The sequence below is a fragment of the Thermobia domestica genome, chromosome 2 (assembly GCF_964235325.1).
Source record: "Thermobia domestica chromosome 2, izTheDome1.hap1.1, whole genome shotgun sequence".
NCBI lineage: Eukaryota > Metazoa > Arthropoda > Insecta > Zygentoma > Lepismatidae > Thermobia > Thermobia domestica.
The window spans coordinates 121,404,006-121,424,898 of record NC_137455.1 but is presented as its reverse complement, the minus strand read 5'-3'; the positions used below and the strand labels follow the sequence as shown (position 1 = coordinate 121,424,898).

Below are 20,893 nucleotides of genomic sequence, written 5' to 3'. Positions count from 1 at the left end.
AATGATAGTATGATTACCAACTAAATTGATAAATAATTAATCACTCTTATATTATATAATTCATCCTTTGTTTGCTCTTATAATTGAAAACATTATACTAAACTGAGCAACACTGTTAATACTCGACCATAATTCAACATGAACTTAACATAACTAAAGATAATGTAATCTTACTACTAAAGGTAGCGAAATATAGTACACAGGTAGCTATTTACATTATTAAAAAAATCGGTACACATATAATTGTAAACGCATTATGTACAATATGCGCAGTATGCTAGTACATTGCAGTAGTTTGCCAGAGATTGGCCATTGCTTAAGATAGTTGCAATTTTACAGCAGCATAAGGTCGCTTGTGTTCACCCAGAAGGGTCGCAGAAAAAGTACGAAACATATATATGATTTCGAGGTCCACAGCAGCAGCAAGCATAACGGAGATGAAGGCGTATTTCTCCATATTTTTTTGATATTTATTTTTTATATTATTATTTTTTTAAAAAATTATAACCCTACGCTTCCCGCCCCAACTACGCGGGAAAAAAAATAAAAAAAAATAATAGAAAGATAGGGAGAATGGAGAACGAAGCTCGAAGCCATCAAAACGGGGCAGGCACGTGTGGAGTACTCAAAGAAGGAAGCTAACATAAGCGCATGTCAGGAGAGAGATGGAAAAGTGCCTCTGGCAAAGCGGAGAGTCGTAGCATAACCAAATATTTTGTAAGGCAGGAGGAGAGAGGGTAAGGAAAACAGAAATGGGGGTGGGGAAAGGGGGCAGAAGGAGGCTGGCCATCCCCATCGGAGTACCAGTTGGGTACGTTAACCCCTCCACGGACAAGACTCCGGGGTTAAAACCTGAGTCCATGGGATACAGTATCTTTGAGTCATGTACCGATTTTCCCACGGGGCCGCCTAGCATTGCTATGGCGCCCCGCCCCCAAACTGTTATCTAACAGTGGGGTTGTACCCATCTGGAGTGCAAATGGTTCCGGGTGCGAGACTGGGGAGGATTATACATCAGAAGCCCCCGAATCCGGGTCCCAGTTACTGGGATTAGGGGAGGGCAGATTCCAATTCGAATAACTGTGATACATACGCTCCAAAATGCCGTGGCTACACCGGGTTTGATCGATCCCATGGTGAGTCGCCACTGGGCAGGAAAATTCAAGCCCCAACGCCGGATGGGCAAGCCAATGATGCCACGGGTTAGAACACACCACCGCCAGGTCCATAAATGGGCGCCTCGGGAGCTTGACCTGGAGGAGCTCGGTGGCGGCCTTCCCAAATGTAAAAATGACGGTCCCATAAGGGACATGGGTCATCCATCTCCCCAGGACGTCTTCCAAGTGATGGTGTCCAGCATTGAAGGGGGTCTGGGTGGTTGCTTCGTGTATAGCAACACGAAGTTGGTTAGCATAGGATAGATCGGTTACAGAGGAAAAAGGAGGAGCAAGTAGATAGTTAGCTATGTCATGGACGACAGGGCCGTCCAGGGGGGCTTCATTGGTTATGAGAAAAGAAATCTCGTAAGGAATAAACAGATTGGGGTCCAGAGTGAACCCGGCAACAGAAAGGAAATAAGCAGTGGCAACGGAGTTCACCTTACCAAGGGGTAAGTGATGCTCGTCAGGATGCCCTTGTGCCATTGCCATGGTTAACCGTAGAAGTCAGATGATATCCTGGAAAGGAACAACGGGCATAATTAAAACGCCTATATTGCCTATTAGTGGGGAGAATCAAACTTCCCCTTTTTGTTTTTTTTAAATTGTATAACCCAGAACAAAGCAAGTGACACGTAACATTAACGAGTGTATCATAATTAAGAGAAAGTTTTTTTTTGGCTTTGCTACGAAAACAAGCGTTGTTGACATTGCTTTTATTTTCCAGGTTAACGCATTCCTAGACACGAGGAGGGAGAGCGGCGAGGTTTTCTTTAGAGAAAACAAAGGAAATAATCAGGCGGCGGCAACGGCTGGATTCCTATAATGTGAATGAGGAGTTTAGTATACCATTCAGGTACACTTGTGCATATAAATGTTTGTGATCACTGACAACATTTTCTCTTTTCAGCTACGTCGACACCTGGGTTTCTTATAGGTTTTCCGTGTTTGACAGCATATTGGGAGTCTTGTAGGGAAAGAAGAGGAGTAACTCATTCGTTGCCGGCAACATTCACACAAAGAACAAAAAAAAATAATATTTGCCCCAATATGTTGGCAAAATATTCCTTTAGGTATCAACTCGACATAACCTTTCTGTGACTCGTCTAACTTTTTCCATGGTATGGTAGTTATGGTAGGGCCCTGATTCAAAAAGAAAAATGACTTATTTGCTCCTCGATTCAAGTTTAGCGCCGCCGACTGAGATGAGTGCCTATTCCCATAGTAGGCCATGGGTATCTAACGCCTGTTACAGCATCGAGGGGAGAGGGGGAATAGATCCCAGGAAGTAACCCTTAGTTTCTGCCTGTTGAAGAGTTTACGAAAATAGTTTTTTTTTCAAATTCACAATGTAGATTGGCTCTATCTATAGCCCTGTATACAAGTGTTCCGGTATGCCAGAGGTCATGTGTGACTACATATACTCCACCTTTTAGAGGTCTATAAACTATATGAGACATTCTCCGATATATGAGACATTCTACACACTCACTAGTTAATATACGCCAAGTTTGTTTTTCTCTTTTTTTTTAAAGTTCGTCAAAAGGTAGGCGGCGAGGCCTCATGGTCAAATTGTACGGTACGCTTAACATTCATCGTCCTCACTATCGCTAGAATCTTCCAGCTCGCGTGAGTTGTCTCGGGGGAAATACTTCTTTAACCTTTCAATAGTTACAATCTGAGTGTGGTTAGGGTTTGCTACTAATTCGATTTTACAGGCATTTGTAGGAGAAATACTCCTTAAGTAATACGGCCCCATAAACTTGGATGTCAACTTTGGAGAAATATCCTTCTTAGGTAGATAGTCTCTACACAATACTAAGTCACCAACTTTTAGCTTAATAGGTTGTCTAGTACGATCAACTCGTAACTTAGTCTGCTGCTGTGCATGCGTCATAGCCTGCTGGGCTAACTTACGGATTAACTTTAGTTGTTTCTGATGTTCCTGTATTTTTGTGAATTGATACTGGGTGTCCAACTGAGTGGGAAATCTTGACTTTTGACCAAAGACAATTTCATATGGGGAATATTTCCTAATAGGAGAGGTTGATATATTATAGGCATATGCACACAAGCGGACATATTCCGCCCACTTAGTAGGCTGTTTAGCCGTGTACTTAGTTAGGAAATTTGCAATGACGGAGTTAAATTGCTCACATAGCCCGTTTGTTGACGGTTTAAATGCTGCAGTTCGAACATGTTTGATGTCAAATAAATCATTTAGTTCGGTCATTATCGCCGAGAGAAAATTTGTACCTCTATCCGTCAGTACCTCTTTTGGGGGGCCAAAACGCGTGATTAACTCGTCCGACATGGCTCTAGCCACTGTCGGAGCTTTCATATTTCGTAGCGGTACCAGTATTGCGAAATGGCTAAGATATTCTATCATAACCAGGATAAAACTGTAGCCTGCGCTACTATGTAGCGGGCCAAAAATATCTAAACTCCAGCGGGAAAACAATTCCTCTTTTACAGGTAAAGGGTGAAGAAAACCTTGTTTCTTTTCTCTAGGGATGTTCACCCTCTGGCATTCGTCACACGAGCGCACGTATTCCTTAACTATTTTCCCCATGTTAGGAAAGTAATAACGTTCGTTCACTTTAGAGTAAGTGCGAGAAAATCCCGTATGGCCTCCACACAGCGGAGACGAATGGGCCTCGTGTAATATGTCGGGGATAGCCTTTTCCGGTATCACTAGTTTCTTATCTTTGTTCATGACTCGATATAAAACATCGTCAACTACAACATAGGGTTTTAGAGCACGATCAGTGGGGTTATCTTTCTTCTTTTGTATTAGTTCTGTAATTTTATCGTCCTCTTTTTGCATTGTTTTGATATCTATTTTGGGGCATAACACTAGATTGCACACGTCTGCACAATCTTCTTCTTGAACAAATTTTGAGGGTAACTCATCCTTTAACGGACACCTGGACAAAAAATTTGCTGTCACGTTATTGCGGCCTTTGACGTGTTCAATTGTAAATTGATAAGGTTGTAAACGAATTGCCCAACGCATAAAACGAGAATTTAGCATCTTATTGTTTCTTAGGTAACATATGCCGTGAGCATCGGTCCGCACAATAAAGGGACGGTCTGCTAATAGAAAGTGGAAATGCAAAATCGTCTTGGTAACTCCTAGCGCTTCAAGCTCAACCGTGGAGTAATTGAGCTCCGCTGGAGACAAAGATTTCGAAAAATAGGCTATTGGGTGTTCTTTGTTATCCTCTTTAATTTGTGCAACGTATCCACCTATTCCGTCTCGACAGGCATCCGAATAGACTATGGCGTCCTGATTCGGGTCGAAGTGTGCAAAGACGGGAGCAGATGTAAGACAAGATTTCAAAGTATCCCATGCTTGTTTCTCGGTTTCTCCAAATTCGAATTTGGCGTTCTTTTTAGTCAATGAAATGAGTGGTTTTGCAATAGTAGAAAACCCTTGGACAAAAGCTCTGTAAAATGAACAAAGTCCAATAAAACTACGTATTTCTTTGACTGTGGTGGGGTATGGCACATTTGATATAGCTTCCGTTTTTGCGGGGTCTACACAAATTCCTCGCCTGCCGACGATGTGACCAAGCACCGAGGCTTCTTCGTAACCAAAGTAACATTTCTTAGGGTTGAGTTTTAAGTTGGCCTCCTGGAGTCGAGATAAAATAATTCTCGTTCTTTCTATTAAAGCTGGGAAGGAAGGACTAGGACAAACCAAATCGTCTAAATAACAAATTACATACTTCCACATAATGTCACCAAAGATAACGTTCATCATATTTTGAAAAAGGGCCGGGGCCGTGCTTAGGCCGAAAGGTATTCTCAAAAATTCGAATTTTCCACGACTGCAGATGAATGCAGTCTTCTCTATATCACACGGTCGGATTAATAATTGGTTGTACCCACTTTGCATGTCCAAAGTATTTATGTATTTGGTACCATTCAAAAACGCTAGTATCTCATCTATACGCGGCACTGGCGTATAATTGGGCCTTAATATCCTATTTAATCCTCTAAAGTCCGTACATATGCGCGGGGAGACATCTTTTTTAGTTACTATCACAATTGGTGCAGAATATGGACTCTGACTTTCCCACCAGAGGAACTGCTGCATTATAGCTCTCATTCTCTTAGACCATTTCTGAAGCTTGCCATATTTTAATTTCCGTTCTGCGGGGTTTCGTTATGTGCTCTTTTGACTCTAATGTCCCGAGAAGAGTCTATTAGAGACCGAAAATTACCTAATTACGTAATCTCGAAAATGTAGCCTGAAGAAAGGCGAGCACAAGAATTTCCCTCCTCTCTAGTATCAAAATACTGCAAAGGCATGAAATTAATTTTGTATGGCATTATCCAGCTCGGGAAATGAGCAGGAAAGAGTAATTTCTTTGTTTTTGAAAAAAAAGACAATATCGTATACGTGTGTTTGTGTAGTTCAGTTTGTTGAATTTTAATGTAGTGTCCAGCTATGCTTTATCTCGCCAACGATCACAAAAATTATATTCTATTCGTTATCAGTAAATAACACGTTATTGGTAGATCTTAAGGCTCTTCCCTAAGCTCACTTTCAACTTTTAGTTATTAGTGAATAACTTAAAGACAGTGAAGGAAGTGAATCATATCGTGTCTACAAAACGATATTATATGAACTAATAATTGTTTCTAACACCCTCCACACAGTGTACTAATTTAGGATAGGTGCTGACTGCCACGGGTGCTGACTGCCACAGCCAATTATTGGTGCTGACTGCCACGACTGTGACTGATTGCAAATATGAAGGTGCTGACTGCCACGACGGCGTGCTGACTGCCACGAGCCTGGGAGAAACTGTATTTGGAAAGAGAGGAATTAATCCCTCATACTAAATTTATGATTATTAATTAATTTAGTAGAGAATAATTAGGGATTAATTTAGTAATCATCACAGCAAATCTATGTGGATTCCTATAAATTACAAAGTTGCTCACTAAGTGTAACGACATACGCTTGGATGTTTATAAAGGGAATGTCTTTTCTGTTATATGTACAATTTGCACATTTCATTGTTTATATTAATTGTTTTATTGTATTATTTAATGGATATGAGTGTCTGAAGCCAGCTGACAAGGGAAGTTTGGGAGAAGCACTCGCCTGCAGAGAAATAAGCATGTCATTTGAATGACCAATTCATGCTGATTACAACAGGTAATAAAACTCCTGTACGTTGAGAACTGTTCGAGATATTCAGCTTAGAAGTTTATATGAGAAAATGAGTGATGATTGTTTTAGTTTGCGTTCTACAAGGCAGGTTACGAACAAATTATAGGCCTATAACTTTTGAATCACTTGTCGAATTTGCTTTTTGCTTTGGTTCTGCGAACTGTTCCCTTGACGGATGCAACGCAATTGCACATATAAAATGTTCATGGTGCAAGGGAGTCTTTTGCCTGCGTCATTTCTTCATAAAACAGAAGAACAACAGTGATCAATTTTCATCTCTAACCTATGATTATTGTGAACAATGCAATGACTAGTTGTATCTAACAAACCCGTTAGTTATTGCGAAACACTTTTTTTTTCTGTTACTTCCGATAGCTTTCAATTCGTATGTCAATATTCCTTACTAATTATGTTGAACTTAACACGTATAAATGCGTATATCCTCATTTTCTCATGTAAACTTGTATGAAGTTAAATATCTCGAACCGTTCTCAACCGTACAGGAATTTTATTAGGTTGTTGTAATCAGCATGAATTGGGACTTTGAATGGCATGCTTAGTATCTCTGCAGGCGAGTGCTTTATCCTGAACTTCCCTTGTGAGGGACAGCCAGCAGTGCTTTTTTGATGGAACTTTCAAGAGCTGCTCGAAACAACTTGCGCAGCTGTACACAGTTCATGCTGACATAGGGAGTTCAAGTGAGAATACATAAATCGTACCAATTTTGTACGCACCGCTCCCTGACAAAACTGAAGTACACTCATGTTCAAAATTATTGTCCCATATCTATAACTGTCTTCTTGTAAGAATATAATTTGATAATTTTGCATAGTACTTTTAATACTGATATGTGTATAATCAGGAAGTAATATATTTGTGGTAAATTTCATAGGGAAAGAATTATAAATGCGAAAATCATAATGAGTAAAATAAAATGTAACTAATGGACAAGAAAAATTTATTTTCGTTTTATTGTTCTTATTTACTGCTCTTTTGACATGAAATTTACCACATACTTGTCTTTGCCAATTATACACATACTAACATTATAAAAAATACCGGGAGAATTCGTTATCAAATTCTCAGTGGTAGAGCGTTCACCTCTGGTGCTAGGGGCCCCGGGTTCGATACCAGCCTCAGCCAAGTGAACTTTGTGGTGGACAAACACCGTGTGCGTGGGTTTTCTCGGGATTCTCCCGTTTCCTCCCACTTTCTTCATCCCACCATTTTCATTCATTATTCATCCTCACCGTCTCCTTTAGTCTAACCGGCATAATCGTGGGACGTAAAACTCAAAGATTTCATTTCATTTTTTTCATTTTTCGTTATCAAATTATATTACTAGAACAACATATTTATAGTCATGCGACAATAATTTTGGACATGAGTGTATATACAGAGACCTTTGCTAGGTGTTGGTCTGAACAACACGATCCTAAGGTTCATCTAGTTTCTTTCATGCTTCTTGGCGTCCGGTAATGTTACTTCTAGCAACTTTCTCTCAGGCCCGTGGCAGTCAGCACGCCATCGTGGCAGTCAGCACCTTGATATTGGCAATCAGCGCCAGTCGTGGCAATCAGCACCAATAATTGGCTGTGGCAGTCAGCACCCCACCATGCCAAATATCATAGCTACGCCAAATTCATGAAACAGCTATAATCATTTGTAACAACTCCACATTTTATTATTTCCAGTTTCTTATGTTCCCATATAACATACACGTGCAAACCTCTTTTTAAAGACAAATTTAATATTTAGTATACTAAATAACTAATAATTTTAATCAAGCATTAAATTTATCTTACTTTCCGTAATCAATTGTAGTTGCGCAAAAATACAGATCTATTCGCTTGCAATGGAAAGTACCAGTGACGGCAATTGGGTATGAACACTGAAAAGGGGGACAAAACACTACTAATAGTAAGGGGGCATGTAATTAGGTTATAGTGTAAAGTCAAAAAAGTGGGGGCAGCAATTACCTTCACGCCCCTAATCGCCAATGGACAGCACATCTTATATATAAAAGAGAACGTACAAATCCTTTGTTCCCTCATCACGCTAATACGGCTGAACCAATTTCTTTCATTTTTGGGGGGTTATTAGGATTTGGACCCTAGATGGTTTTTATCATATCACTTTAATTTTCAATTACCAGTGTCTTGAGATAATTGACCATTCAAGTGTCCATAACGTACAAATCCTTTGTTAGTTCATCATAGGTAAAAATAAACGTATTTATATGCAACCCGCATGACCGTGTCACTCGGCGGGTTAACATAAATGACAGGCGATATAATGTTAACATTAGTGCAATCTACTATGGTTTTTATCATATCACTTGAAAGCGAAAAAGTAAAAATTATCTAAGTAACAAAGTTTATTGCGTTCCGGGGTGACCGCAGCGAAGCGGGGCGGGTTAACATAAATGACAGGCGATATAATGTTAACATTTACTGCAATCTTCTATGGTTTTTATCATATCACTTGAAAGCGAAAAAGTAAAAATTATCTAAGTAACAAAGTTTATTGCGTTCCGGGGTGACCGCAGCGAAGCGGGGTGAACGCTGCTAGTTTGTTAATAATGTTCCTAATTTAAGTGAATTTTAAGACTATTGAGGAATAATTTTAGTAGTATTTAATTAGATCTATACGCTTTTATTTGAATCACTTCACATCAGATTTACAATTAGTTTCATTATATTTTCATTAACTGTTAATCATCCAACGATGCGTTCAAACGTAGAATATTCACTAATAGTCATTACATTCGCCAACAACTTAAATTAATTTGTTTACAATTAACTAAATTATTTTTAAAAAAACACCGAATTTGTTATATTTAATTTGAACATGTGGTTTGGTCCAGTCATTTGAATCAATCATTTTTTAATTTAAAAGTTGATTTACATCGATCAAAAGTGTCTGCTTACTGTGTCAAAAGCTTTTCAGTAGACCTTACATTGAATGCTGTAAATTTCTTATATCTTATACACTAACATGAGAGGCGGACATAGGGCGTATTGTGAAATTATATACTCAGAAAAAATGTATGTGGCGTACTTAAAAACGTAGGTTACATATGTAAATAATGTAGTTTTAGGACTTAACGTACAGCAAATGTATAACTGAAAAAAGTACATTTTATACATACTTTCCGCATACATGTTTCGAATAAACGTACTTTCTGTACGAACGAAAGAACTGTATATAGGTGGTCAGAATCTCACAAACAGATATACGCATGTAGCATACAACTGGCGTATGTAACATACGTATACGTATGTGATATATGGAAGACTGTTAGATGTCATACATCCTGCAACGGCATGATGTAACATCTAAGCGGGGAATGTCTGTAGCATATGGATAACGTGTGCTCCGTGCAGGTTTCTGTAGTAAACATAATGATTCCGTATAATTGTACAATATACCTCTGTCCGGATAACGGACTTTTCTCAGTGTATTAATTAATAAGAGTTTGTATCCGGTGAAGGAGAATATTAAAAGTTCGAAAATTATATATATATATATATATATATATATATATATATATATATATATATATATATATATATATATATATATACCGGTATATATATGTATTACAATAATGAGGAATATCACAGTCGAATCGATAAGTATTAGTAGACAATACAAATGTTTAGAAGGTGGATGAAAAACAGAGCCGTAGCGGGGCGAAGTAGAATTCGGCGCCCCTACACTCACCTTATCAAGCTTCCTTCTTTCCTTCCTTCCTTTATTTATTTATTTATTTATTTACAAATAAGAGAAACAGCTGTTCATACTATATATAAGAAATGAAATTTTAATACGTTAGAAACTACGTGATTTAAAAATGTTCGAAATGGGTAACAGCATAAATTTCCAGTAATAATTGCAAACTTTTGTAATTTTATTCTGTATGTGACCACATAAAGATGATTTTAATTTTGATCGTTTTACGGTCAAAAATATTTTGTGAAATGTAATGGAAACTCTGAAGAGACCTTATTTGCAAATTTCTTAATATTGATCGATGGAGGTAAAGAATATGTTTAATGTTCGTACTTGAAATCCAAAATGTAGTTTGGCTACTACACACACTATGTGATCAAAAGTATCCGGACACCCAAAAAAAGACACGTTTTACATATTAGGTACATTGTGCTGCCAACTACTGCCAGGTACTCATTATCAGCGACCCCAGTAGTCATTATTTTGTCCCGGGTTCGATCCCAGCCCCCGCCAAGTGAACTTTGTGGTGGACAAACACCGTGTACGTGGGTTTTCTCGGGGTTCTGCCGTTTCCTCCCACTTTCTTCATTCCACCATTTCATTCATCACTCATTATCACCGTCTCCTTTAGCCTAACCGGCATAACTGTGGGACGTAAAACTCAAAGATTTCATTTCATTTTTCCTAGTAGTCATTAGACATCGTGAGAAAGGAGAATGGAGCGCTCCGTGGAACTCACGGACTTCGAACGTGGTCAGGTGATTGGGTGTCACTTGTGTCAGAAGTCTGTACGCGAGATTTCCACACTCCTAAACATCCCTAGGTCCACTGTGTCTGATGTGATAGTGAAGTAGAAATGTGAAGGGACACGTACAGCACAAAAGCGTACAGGCCGACCTCGTCTGTTGACTGACAGAGACCGTCGACTGTTGAAAAGAGTCGTAAAGTGTAATAGACTGACATCTATCCAGACCATCACACAGGAATTCCAAACTGCATCAGGATCCACTCCAAGTACTATGACAGGCGTGAGGTGAGAAAACTTGGATTTCATGGTCGAGTGGCTGCTCACAAGCCACACATCACGCAGGTAAATACCTCGCTTGGTGTAAGGAGCGTAAACATTGGACGATTGAATAGTGGAAAAACGTTGTGTGGAGTGACGAATCACGGTACACAATGTGGCTATCCGATGGCAGGGTGTGGGTATGGCGAATGCCCGGTAAACGTCATCTGTCAGCACGTGAAGTGCCAACAGTAAAATTCGGAGGTGATGATGTAATTGTGTGGTCGTATTTTTCTTGGAGGGGGCTTACACCCCTTGTTGTTTTGCGTGGCACTCTCACAGCGCAGACCTACATTGATGTTTTAAGCACCTTCTTGCTTCCCACTGTTGAAGAGCAATTCGGGGATGGCGATTGCATCTTTCAACACGATCGAGCACCTGTTCATACTGCATGGCCTGTGGCGGAGTGGTTACACAACCACAACATCCCTGTGATGGACTGGCATGCACAGAGTCCTGACTTGAAGCCTATAGAACACCTTTGGGATGTTTTGGAACGCCGATTGTGGCAGGCCTCACCAACCTACATCGATACCTCTCCTCAGTTCAGTACTCCGTGAAGAATGGGCTGCCATTCCCCAAGAAACCTTCCAGCACCTGATTGAAAGTATGCCTGCAAGGGTGGAAGCTGTTATCAAGGCTAAGGGTGAGCCAACACCATATTGAATTCCAGCAGTACCGATGGAGGACGCCACTAACTTCTAAGTCATTTTCAGCCGGGTGTGCGGATACTTTTGATCACATAGTGTATGTATAAAATTATAGTACTTACTTAATTTCTTAATGACTGAAAATTCTGAATTTAAGGTTACTTTTATTAATAAAAATATTAAAATACACACACACACACACACACAAACACACACACACACACACACACACACACACACACACACACACACATATATATATATATATATATATATATATATATATATATATATATATATATAATGTGTGTGTGCATTTTGTATGTATGTAGATAAATAAAAAAAATATCACACAACTAGATACGTAAGCACAAAAAAGAATCCTGGCGATACAAGTATTTAATGGAGAAATGATCCCAATAAATTTCTTTAAAGTGGAAGCATTTCATATGTCAATGAAATAAAAAAAAAAAAACACTGGTAGCGATCAGTCTTTGAAAAAGACGAAATTCGTGGAGTAAACTTCTGACCCATTAAGGCCCTATTCTACAACTGTTTCAAATTCAAGAACGTTATTATTCTCCTTGTTTACCTTCATTTTTAATATCCCCGCGCAAACAACAACTTGCGTGTCTCTTCACTCCTTTCATTTTTCATACCTTTATTCTCACCGTCATGATTAAAAGGATTGGTTAGAAAAACGTGATTAACTAACCAAACTCACCATCATCAAAATGCGTAATTCGTACGTATTCAAGACTGTGACCGTTTCTGATTTTGAAAACGCTCTTGTTTACACTGTAAGTCATTACTTGGCAGCATGTATGTCACATCGTCATTAAGAAATCATATATAATAGCTTTTTTTAAAGTAATAAGTAAAAACTTGTTCTGACTCTTATTGAAACATTTGGATTGCGGGCGTAGCGAGCAAGAAAATTTTTAACAAATCTATGATCATTTCCAATACTTTCCTTTCTTCTTGCTTCTTCGGCACCCTCTTGCTATCAGCGCCCGGGACAACCGCCCCGCTGGCCCCCTCAACTTAGCTACGACTCTGATGAGAACTATTCTAAATATAAAGCAATCTATTCTACAGTTGCTAAATGGATAAGGGATAACACAAGCACTTATGTATTTAAAAATTAGTTGTATTTAAGGTAAAGTATTTTTTATCTTAAAAAGATATTTTAACTTCCAAAAACTTCTTATTATGAGCAAATGTACTATCCAATGTAATGTAGCATGGTGCATTAATATCGTCACTGTTAGAACAAACGCTATGCTTCAAAGATTGTGAAAGAAAACAGGAGAGTGAATTAGTTGCCGCATTTCATATTAGTAAAGTACAACAATACAATTGATATTGTTTTCATTTGGTTATGTTATATCCCAGATTAAGTGTTAATTCGTTTTCTAAATATAAAATTTTAATTATTCTAGATCTTCTTTGTAACTTTTAAATAGCTTGTCAAGTCACACTTCGAAATTAAAACTTGGTTTGTTTGTACTTGGAGACGGTTGACTTTCCTTCTTTTTGTTGACCCTTTCATTAAGGACTACATCCTACAAGAGCAGCAGATGTGCTGAGCATATATTACCCAATAGCAGTGTGCGAATTAGGTTGTGTGCATTTGAAGGGGGATAAAATAGTTCCTAACAGGAGATAGTTGATTGCTTTGTGAGGGACCAGTGTTTCAATTTGTTGCTTTTGGAAGGGATTAAAACAAAATAGAAGGAAATTCCGCCCCGGGATTCGCACCCTGCCCTAAAGGCATGAGTGGCACAAGCTGGATGGTAGGCCCTGGTTCCATGAGATATGTTACGCCACAGTGGGTAGATTTATTTATTTATTTATTCGAGAAATCTAACAAATTTAGTAAGAAAATTTATTAAATTGAATTACTGCTTTCGCAAAATCATGGATTTAGCTTTTGTTTTTCTTTCGTTCTTTCTTTCTTTTTTTAAAAAAAAAATCTGTCTGATTTAACTTTGTTAAAACATTCTATGGGAATTTTCACATTTTGATACTATGAAAAGAAATAAAAAGTACTCCTACATTGAATATCACTTGCTAGTCCAAATGTTTCTATTGTTTTGTTCTTTCTTTTTATTCGTTTCCTTAATAGCATAATGTTTATAGGACCTGCATTTAAAACATAGATCTGTTCTGTTCAAACAACTTGAGCAAACTGGAAAACGACCACGTGCTGAAACAACAGGCAAAAGGAAGAGCGAAAACTGACCGCTTCTTTTTCTTCTTTTACGCGCCTATTTTTACGCTAGGTGTATGGGCCAACTTACGGACCGAAATTTACGACATCATTTTACGGACCGAAAATGCGCGCTGAAAATACGCTAGTGTATGTTGGCCTTTACAGAGAAGAGATCCCCCGTGGTAAATCATTATGCTTATTTTTCATTCTAATTTTAAAATAGAAAACAATTGCAATGAAATATAGGACTCGGGTTTTTAAAAATCCGCTTTCTCTTTCGAAAACTGTATCTAACCTTTAACTAAAAGGGAGGATCACTAAATAACGAACAAATAAACAAATCTCCTATACTTTTAAAACACAAACGTAGGTAATTTTTATGCATGTTTGCTTTTTTGAATTTATTGAATGATATGTTAAAACTTCAAGTTACGAAATAGTCTGCAACAATAAAGAAGCAATAATTGTCATGACAATGATAAATACGTTGTTCAACATTAAAAATGTACAGAAAAGTAACACAGTATGAAACTTAAAATTGTAGATTTATAGTAGAGGTTCATAGTAATGTGAAATACAAATATACATTTTTTCCTATGTCTTGCAATTTGGTTCCTATAGAATTAATAATTTGTTTCGATTTCCTCGCGGCACACCGGTTGGGAAACGCTGGTCTATATAAAGAACGATGGGAACATGCAATTCCCTGTGTATAGATCTGCGGGCATTATGACGGATCTAGGCTCACTTTTTTGGACTTAGTTTCTGAACGAGTTTCCAGCTTTTTGTGAACAGGTGTGTACAGTTATTTCCAGTAACCTTGAACGACAGGGACATGAGCACAGATGCATCGAGGACGTGTAATATTTCAAAGGCTCTCCCACCGGGAATCGAAACTGAGACCCCGCCTACTGAACTATCTGATGAGTGGATTACCTGGTTCGTTCCCAAGGCAAGTAAGCTTGAGACTGACAACATCGTGCTCGTGGGTTTTCTCGGGACACTCCCACTTTCTCATTCCACCAAATCGTTCATTATAATTCACTTGTTTCAATCATAGTCTTCCGCAACCAAACAGACATTATCGTTGGACATTAAACGTAAAGATTTTTTTTTCAAGCTGTAAACCCAAACCAATACGAATCGAAAAACAGTTGTATTTTCTATTGCTCATTAACGTGTTTTCACAAACAATATATAGAGAAAATACAAGGGGAAACGTAATTCCATTCAAAAGTGAAACAGCAGACACAGAACACCTTAACCTAAAACGAAACGATCATATATCGTTAATTAATTTGTCGTTAATTATATTAATCTTTTAGAAGATAATAATTATTATTATTACTATTATTATTCCTGAAAATTTGATTTTTCAAATATTGAAACATCCGAGTATTAATATATCTGAATATAATAAAACGTGTGTCATCGCTGATCAATCACCATCAAAATTCCTTAAGTAAATAAAAAAAAATTGCTCTACGTGGATCCGATACAAGAACCTCCAGATTACTGGTAGAGTGCCTTGACCACTGAACCACAATCATTACAGTGTAAATGATTTGTCTTTAGTCTTGTTACGTTAGATTTCGTTGCCTCCGCTTGTAAAGTTGTGTTATTTTTCTTCGTTTCAAAAAGTTTTTCGTATTTCTTTTGATGATGATATAAGTTAATAATCTTCGGCAAAGTTTATATTAATAACATTAGTTGTTCTTAAACCTTTGGTTCCCAAATTTGTTTCTTCTCCACACGAAACTACAGATATGACAGATTTAATTCTCATACTCTGCATTTGTTTCAAAGCAGTCGCCATTACCTGGTCAAAGACATGTCCACCAGGATACATTTGCCTTCTTTCACTATGAGGTACACTTGCAAACAAAATGAAAACAATATATGTTGTTAGGGACCCTCTCAAGACAAAACTGGCAAAAAACTGGTAAAATTGTGGGTGTCCCAGTTAGTCTTCCACTAATTTTTTTGAACATTTCAAAAAGAAATTTGACTTTAATTTTCAACATCCAAAAATTTCAAAAAAATATTTTCCGACTTTTCTCTTGTTGAGAACACCTAACATATTTTTTTCATGAAAATCGGTTGAGCCGTTCAGGAGAAAAAATAATTTCAAATTTCCTTCCCCCATCTAAAAGCGCTTGGGGTGGAAAATTTTGGAAACTGAGTTTCTCATAAATGTTAATCGATACTGTAAATTTGGTGCAGATATACTTGGAGGAAGTTTCCACATGTTTATTCCGCTAGGCCCTTTACAACAATCACGGACTGATCATATTATTTGAAACTATGTGGGTAATATTGTTTACAGCCAACTGTCCAACAACTATTCTATAAAGAAAACATGGGCAAATAAATGACGTGAAAGTATTGTTTGCCTCTGGTCATTTTATTTCATTTTCACTATCGTTGTTAAATAGAACACTTCTGAATCCTGCATTGTTGGATTTCTACATTACGTTGCGCTGCAGCTATTTTCAAGAATGATGTCTTTATGTTGAGGAAAAAATTCAAGCTACACTACTGTGGATTTGAAGCCGAGTGCGCCCAACAGGAGTCACGTGGTTTAAGCACTACACTACATACATGTTATGTTATGTTGCTTGAAGCTTCGTTGCTGTATTGTGAACCTACGAAGCTTCTTCATCGTGATTTGTATATTATGATTAATGATAATTCTGTTTTTTTTACTACTGTTTCGTATTTTTCTATCGCAGCAGAATTCAGAGTATTCTAACAGAAGGCGTGTATAGTATGATAAAATAGCTAACAAGGTGATTATAAATTGATCCCCCGCAGTTTGTTATGTGTAATAGATAATTTTGTGGTTGGAAATAATTGAATAAGGACGCTACGAAGTAGTTGTTTCGTAGTCGTGCAGTTAGAGTGGTTTAAGTTCCGAAGGTGCTAGGATTGATTCTGGATATGGGCTTTTCTGTTTTTTTCTAATCATTTCTGACATTGTTCATGTTCGTGAGAAAAAATATTATACGTTTCCACGTGAATTGCAATTTGGAGGCAACAAGTAATATGATTATGTTTGTGGGAAAGTAGTACGATATTTCTAACATATTATAACGATTATAAATTAAATGTGTCGCGGAGTGTCGTAATGGCGTATTGGAAAACTCCTTGCTTTCCACGCAGCAGTCCCACGTTCGAGTTTCTACTATTTTATCCTTTTTGCGATTGAGTGGTGATAGTTCACTTGGTTTTACTGTGATGCACATTTCTCTGTCATTAAATTCAATGGAGACATGAATTAGAAAGTACGGATTCGAAGTACGGTACGGAAGTACGAAGTACGGATTAGGATTTGAAAGTGCTTTTTTGAGAAACGTGACGTAACCTAAGTTGCGAATACACAGACCTTGAATCACATAATACTTAATGTAAAATGAAATCCTCCAGGTTTACGTCCCATGATTATGCCGAGTAGGCTAAGGGAGACAGTGATGATGACAATAATGAAATGATGGAATCAAAGGTGTGAGAGGAAACGGGAGAACCCCGAGAAAACCCACCATACCGTGTTTGTCTACTACAGAGACCACTTGGCGCGAGATGGGATCGAACTAAAAACCCCACTTACAAGAGCTGATTGCTCTATCATTGTGCCTTAGCGGCCCGCAGTACTTAATGTAAAACAGCTATTATATAAGCACATTGCATAACTACAGTGAATATGTTCAATACTATAGTATATAAGTAAATCTAATGTGTTTTCACGCGTATCTAGAAAGAACCGAAATTATTTTGCAAGTCCAGAGTGGGGGCAACTTCGACCCCCGCAGTGGGAACCAATGGTTACACTTTTTCCCCCTTGTTTATGCTAATTCTGTAGGCATGCCTAAGCTATTCAAGTGTTGTTGTTTCACAGATTCTTATTATTGATTATCATACTAACTCAACACCAATTTGGGGCACTTTGTGGTATTTGTTATAAAAGTGCCCCCTCGGAACTTGTGGATTTTTAATCAATTTGTTTCTGAACTATTCTCAAGACAGAAAGTGCAACAAAGCCTTACCTCAATTCTTATAAATATTTCTACAAAGTTTGAGGTCCACACACACCGAACCCTTCTCCTGGTTATCCCCTGCTCCCAGAGATGCTTTTAGTGTCTTAGCACTTCAGTAAATATCTTCTTGGTGATATATACGTATGATAAATTTGTATGAAATTCCCCAGGGGGTCTGTGGTGTATCGTACGAACTAACAAACTTGTTTTTCTTAGTTACGTTTCCGCACTATATTTAAACGTATCACAGTAGGAATCAAATATTATAGTACCACCCGTCTGCCGTCGCTGTGCAAAATTTCATCATAATCTGACGTAGGACAATGAGTGGAATTAACGTTGTAAGATTTGAAATCAAATTTGCAATATTGCAAGTAAAAGAAAAACATATAATAAGTCTCATATTTGAAAACAATTTCGGGTCAAACTGCCTGATATTACATATAAGTCTTAACAGAACTTTTGGAATTCTCAGAATAAATGTTGCTAAAAAAAGCAATGTCCTTTGCGTGGACCCAAACCCGTGACCCTGTAGAAGTCCAGTACGTTAACCACTCACCTAAGAATCCTAACGGAAAGTGTTCCTTTGTTTAAAATTATAACCGAAGGGCACTATTATGTGCAGGACTAATTCTCTTTTTTTCTCTCTCTCTTATGTTTCACAAATATCACATGTTTCGGACATTTTTGAATATTAGCTATGCTTTATGTCTGATTATTTGGTAGTAGTTTTTAGCAAACGGGTTTTCCAAATAAATCTTAACTAAAACAGTAGTAACCAATGTTTTGTTCACTGATTTTCTGGAGGGGAAAGAACTTAGACTCTTGGCTAGTTCTTGGCAATTTAAAATTGCTGTTCCCCTCCTGGGCCAGGGGTGCCCATTCCTCCAGGTGCTTGAAAAAAACAGGCATGTCTTCAGGTTTCGGTTTGGAGGCGGTATTAACTGTAGCAAATGAAGTTTCGTCACTGCAATTCCATTATCCAACAGTTTCTCACTGTGGATATGTGGCTGTCTTTACAGGTATTTCTTTACCTTATATCAGTAACGAATTTACAAGAAACCCTTTTTTATTAATCTCGGAATTGGGGGAGAGGAGTGCAGTTTTTAAGCATATATATAATTAACAATAGCTTTTTTTCTAATAAGTTACAGTACAATTCTCAAATAAATATAAATAACTTACCCGACATTCACATTTCAGTTGCTATTTTCTTCCACTCTCTATTTAAAACTTATCTATTATGATGTTTTTTGTGTTTCTTATCCCATATTGCTGGAACATTCCTCACTAGTTCTATTAATATGTCTATCATAATCAAATTTAACAGTGCAGCAAAACCTATCGAGTGTAGACATAGAGAATCCTCTGCAGACGAAATTTTAAACAAATGAAAACTTTATTCCTTGAAGCGCTTCAAGGAGAACCAAAGAGAACATGAGCCACAGCGATGCTTCCGCTGAACATCGATGTAAAAACAAACTCGGTTGTTTATCATCGCGACCACTGATTCACCCTCGCGGTCGACCTCTAGGTCTCGATGTAGCGTACATATTCCGCATGCCCATACCCATTTGAATCCATGTGTTAGTGCCAGTATCGAGAGTGACACCTCGACCTCGATCGCGAGGTTTCTTCGGTATGTTTCTATCCTTGGGGCTTGTTTTAACAACTTGTGCAAATGTCCGGAGGTTCCAGATCTCCTGGCTACGCCACTGATTGGTAGCATGCATTCTTCCTAAACATCATCAGTCTATGTTCAGCTCCACCTTCAGCCATAATTTTATTCTTTCAACCAAAGAGAATACATTCATTCTCCTTCGCATTTGGCGTTTTTAAAAATAAAATTATATTATAATTGAACGTGCGATTTTGCCATTTTCAATGTTAATTTCTGTCTTCTCCTCCGCAAAACAAATCTCATGGGCGCAACTTGCGTGTACGCTCTCCTCTGTTGCAAATAGAAAAATTTGGATATTTTCTGCAAGACTATTGGCGAGATATAAAATTCCATATCCAGTATTTCTGTTTACTTGGTACTGGAATTAATAGAATTGGAAGAATTGTTTTGTGTAAGTATAATTGTGCAGAACAGCCATGGATAAATGTTTTGTGTTGCAGGGGTGGAAAATATTCTTGCCAGACTGGGACAGTAATTACCTTAGTGCCAGGGAAAGAAAAACTAGAGAGGGGAAATTTCCTTAGCTTTCCTCCTTACAAAAACGTTTTGTAAGTAACAAACATTCTGTGTCTGACGTATGACTGCCTATCGTTCTGTGTGGCTCCGTGGATGAGTGAGTACAGTCATTGCTTCGTAATTATGAGTTTGATGGTTCGAGTCCTGTTCAGAGCAGTCAAATTTTTTCATTCTTTGTTTCCCGTATCTGAAGATGTTTTTCCCCCTCCGTAATCATCTGATGCACTCAACTGAGTTCTCCACTTGAATTCAACAATTGGTAGTGGTATGCTCTGAGGTTCGGGTGAGCTTTTACATGTCTACTTACCAAATCAAACTTTTCGACAAAATATGGATGCTATCCGATCATTTTGTCTCAAATTCTAAATTTGCGCATCTGACTGTATCTCTCATCATATTTGCATCTCTTGTTCTCCAATGCCATCAGCTATGGCATGAGATGGCTTAGGAGCAAAACTTGAAGTCATAAAAGTGATGCCAATGGGCTCACTCTCATTAAGCATTTGATTAAATGTATGTTTTCACACTGAATGAGGGGGTATCCGCTCTTCCTACCCTCCTGAAGTGATAGAATATTTATTCAGACTCTGCAAAGTAATTTCAGATCAAACGACAGTAAGAGTGTTCATTCCAACAGCAACAGGTTTGGAC

General features: G+C 37.9%; 1 protein-coding gene and 1 long non-coding RNA gene across 2 annotated transcripts in view; one reads left to right on the top strand and one right to left on the bottom strand.

The window, feature by feature from the left end:
* Positions 1–20,893, top strand: part of LOC145675176 (uncharacterized) — a 58,346-nt gene that overhangs the window by 7,662 nt on the left and 29,791 nt on the right. The window contains exon 2 of the long non-coding RNA XR_014129110.1: positions 1,885–2,013. This is a non-coding gene — a long non-coding RNA (uncharacterized LOC145675176). The remainder of the gene's footprint in view (positions 1–1,884; positions 2,014–20,893) is intronic.
* The window catches only part of LOC145675172 (uncharacterized), a 106,526-nt gene that overhangs the window by 60,117 nt on the left and 25,516 nt on the right, over positions 1–20,893 (bottom strand). The gene's annotated exons all lie outside the window — the stretch shown is intronic.